Source organism: Cyprinodon variegatus, unplaced genomic scaffold, assembly GCF_000732505.1.
Source record: "Cyprinodon variegatus isolate N-32 unplaced genomic scaffold, C_variegatus-1.0 Scaffold783, whole genome shotgun sequence".
Lineage (NCBI taxonomy): Eukaryota > Metazoa > Chordata > Actinopteri > Cyprinodontiformes > Cyprinodontidae > Cyprinodon > Cyprinodon variegatus.
In genome coordinates, this window is record NW_015151236.1 from 56,085 (window position 1) to 60,296 (window position 4,212).

The 4,212-nt window shown below is 45.4% G+C and overlaps 1 pseudogene; it reads right to left on the reverse strand.

Annotated features, from left to right (window-relative positions):
* Positions 1–184: 184 nt before the first annotated feature.
* Positions 185–3,603, reverse strand: LOC107098495 (annotated as a pseudogene).
* Positions 3,604–4,212: the final 609 nt, after the last annotated feature.

The window sequence follows — 4,212 nt, forward strand, 5'->3', positions numbered from 1 at the left end:
ATAATTTGAAATGGTCGGTGTAAAAACGAATATCTGAGGGGTACAGATCGTGGAAATGATTAAAGTGGCTATTGGAGGAAGTGAATTCTCCCGGTCTCAGAAAGCCGTAGAAGGCCAATAGGAAGGAACTAGATAACAGAGATTTAACATAAGACGAGTAGGAGCTAGTAGAAAGTGCGGACACTAGTCTCCTAAGGATCGGAAACGTAATAGGCTTGCGAGTGTCAGAAGTACCAGAAGAATGTTTAGCTAGACCTTTAAGGAGAAGCTTGATGGAGTAGTCAGCGAAAAGGCTAGAAGAATTAGGGTTATAGCATTTGGAAAAGAAATTGATGCCGGCTAACAAGCTGCGAATGTAAGATAATTTGAAGCAGCGTTTATCGAAGCAGTAAGAAATGAAAGCTATGACAGAAGTAATGAGTAAAGGATACAGGGGAATATGTAGACTTGAACAGAATTTTGCAAATAATTGCCATGCAAAGTTGTAGGTTCTGAGAGTAGAAGGAGCTAAACCAGATTTCATGTAGAAGCTGGAGGAAAGTAGATATGTATGAAGAGAGTGAGTTAATTGAGGGTGAATTCCTCTAGAGAAGGAAAAGGAGTCGGATGGAGATCGGAGGTAGGTCGATGATGACGGAAAGTCTGAAATTTGAAACGAGAGAGAGCGTCAGCAGCAGTGTTAGAATGGCCTGGAACGTGACGCGCTGAGATAATGAAATTGTTAGTGACTGCTTGCCAGGTGATGCTTCTGATGAAGGGCATGAGAGACTGGGAGGAGGAGCGACCTTTATTAAAGGCTTCGACGACCGCGATGTTATCGCAATAGGCGGATATGCGTTTTCTTTCCCAGAGCGGGCCCCACAGACGGCAAGCTATGGCTATGGGGTAGACCTCACACAGAGCGGATGATTGGGTGATGAATGAAGAAGGCCATGAACCCACGAACCACCTGTCCTGAAAGAACCCCCCAAAACCTACGGATGGGGCAGCATCCGTGAAAAACTGCAGCATGTCAGGAGATTGAATAATGTCATCGTAGAAAAGTGATTTTCCGTTCCAATTTAGAAGGAGACTGGACCAGAAGGAAAGATCCGAACTGCAGCCTTCGTTCAGTGTAACCTGATCAAGGAGGGAGGGAACGGAATTAGCCAGATCGAGCAAACGGGAAATGAAAGAGCGACCTTGAGGAATAATGCGCATGGCGAAATTTAGATGACCTAGCAGGGAGAGCAGTTGGCGTTTAGACACGACTGATGCAGAACAAAAGGACTGAGAGATCTCACGGATTCGAGACAGTTTATCTGTGGGCAGGGATGCCATCATGGCCACTGAATCGAGCTCGATGCCGAGAAACTCGATTTTTGTAGAGGGGCCAATAGTTTTCTCTTCAGACAGGGGAACACTGAGGCAAGAAAAGAGCTCCTTTAGCTTGGGAAGAGAAAGACTGGGAAGTTTAGAGGGAGGATCGATAAGAAGAAAGTCATCCAGGAGATGAAGAACGCATGGAAGATGGGTGACATTGAGGAGAATCCAGCATAGAGCTTCTGAGATTTTGTCAAAGAGACATGGACTACTCCTGCACCCGAACGTCAAACGGACAGCAAAATAGAAAAGAGATTTCCATATAGCACCGAACAGGTGCCACTGGGAGGGATGAATAGGGACGATTTTGAACGCATCGGTGATGTCGGCTTTAGCTAGCCAGGCTCCTTTAACGGTGCGTTTGATCAGAAGAATAGCGTGATCCACGGAAGCGTAATGAAGGGAAAAGGGGGCAGGCGGGATGAGGCTATTGATCGAGGAGTGATGACCGGTGTGGGGGGCGGATAAATCCAGAATGAGCCTCTTTTTTCCAGAATATTTTCTGGTGGCTACTCCGAGAGGGCTAACTCGGAATGGAACGAAGGGAGAGGTTTTGAAGGGACCGATCATGAACCCTTTAGAAATTTCTTTGTTAAGAAGAAGATCTACGGTATCTGGTTCTTTAAGAGCAGATTGAAGATTGGGGGATATGTGGGTGAGAGAGGGGGGGTTAAAAACTCCTACATGAAATCCTTGAGAGAGACCAGAAAGAATGAAGTTAACAAAGGTACGGTCGGGATGATGAAGGAGACGGGACGATAACTCGGAAATGATAATAGGGGTGGAAAGGTGACGGGCTGCTAAGGTTTGAAGGTACGATTTTTTATGAAGCGAGCACGGCGGGGACAGACTGATTTTGGATGAGCCTCCTTGCAGAAACTGCAAATGTGGAGAAACATACACTTAGGAAAAGAACAGGAACTTTCATTGAAATTGTTACAGATGGGTTTGGAGTCAAATACCTGAATTCTTCTACCTCTGACGTCTGTGCGCGGACCGGAAGTAGAGGGAAGCAAAGGAGGGAGGGAAGGAGTGCTAGGCTTAAACGGAATAGATGGACAGAGGGCGCTGGGGTGACCAATAGAATCGCAGGAAGAACAGGGATTGGACTGAGTCAGCATGATTAGAATGTTTGTGTCCAAGACAGACCAATCTAAACGGACTCCATGTTGGACCAGAGTAGAAGCTGCTTTGGAACAGAAAGATTTGTGATATAGGTAGAAAAGGTTGCCGCCAAATTTAAGGTGGAGGTCTGCTATTAGAGATAAATAGGTATCAAGCTCCACTCTGCGGTCGGGGTAAACTGAGCATAGAACGTCAAGGTAGATACTACATGCGGCAAGAAATTGGCCAATAGAAAGATCTCTGGACAGACGGGGATCGGATGATTTAAAGAAAGCTGTGACGTCACCTGCCGATGCAACCTGGTGATCGACTTCGGGGGAGGGGAGAATGAGGGAGACTAAATTAACATACTTCCCTTGAATAATTTTAGAACGGAGGCTAGAGGAAATATTAGCGTGCAAGGGAATATACGGTATGCCTCAATAGGAAGGCAGACAAAGCATAATGAGCGAACTAAAATAGATAGAAAATTATGAATGAAAACATGGTTGAATACGTCTTACCTAAGGCTGGCCCGGGGCGGCCGTTTGCTAATGTGAATGAGGGGATGGGAGGGGGGATGTCCGTCTGAGCAGGCAGCTGCAGGGATGACGTGGCAGTGTGGGGATTTTCCAAGTTTTGGAGGCGTGCAGACAGCGTCGAGACTGATTGAGTGAGTGAGTCCAGAGTGGAGCGGAGGGAGGCTGAGAGCTGTTCAACGGCAGAAGGATTAGTCGAGAGAGCTGCTATGGAATGAGAAGCTGAAGAGGGTCCTAGGTTTGCATCGACGCGGTGAGAAGGAGCGGGCGTATCGGTGGCTGCTGCTGGGACAAATCTGGGACGGCCTCTGCTGCGCTTGGCGGGGGGAGCGGAGGACTTGCATGATCTTTTGCGGCCAGGAATCGGAACGGACTGAAGAGCGGAAGGCGAAGGAGATGGAGATGAATCACGAGGAGGTGGAAGGGAGGCTAGTTGAGACAGCTGAGCAGAATCAAGGTCGGAGCCTGGCAGTAGGCCTCTGGAGAGTAACACGGAAGGAGATGGGAGAGCGGCCAGACGGGAGCTTCTCCGAGCAGGGAGAATAGGGGAAAGGTTGCGTTCCTCTGGGTTGAGGAACAGGGACCCGGGCAGGGTCATCTGAATCGAAATCCGACATAGCAATTGCAGGATAGTGGGCCAGGATGACAATTGAAGGAGTTTATAAAGTGAAAGCACGACGCTGATTGGGCTTCGTGGTGGAGTAGTTGGAAACTGATTGGCTCGCTTCGGAGACGGATCAGCTTCTGATTGGATGGAGGTAAGCCAGAGTTTCTTCAATTGAACTTCCGCTAGAGCTTCATTTAAATTAACTTTTATTGACATGACACAAATCTTGTCAAATCTCTGATTGATTGTTTCACTTTTATTTTTAGTTCTGAACTGCAGGTAAATTCATGTGTTTTTCTTTTTTTCCAAGATTCTATACTGAGGAAAAGGTTTTTTTTAGCATTATTGGTTTTTTTTAACAATTAAGAAATGCAAAAAAATCTATGGAGAGCCATTTCATTCCAACGGGAAAAAAAATACTATTTGTAAATTATCAATAAATATTCCATGAAATAAATAAATATCCCATGAAATAAAAAATGTTAAAGTTAAAATAATTTTTATCTTATTTTATATATTTCAAGATTTCTTATTTATTCAAAGATTTAGTAATTACATTATTTCTGCATTTAATTTTTTCATACTGGAGCATTATTTTGT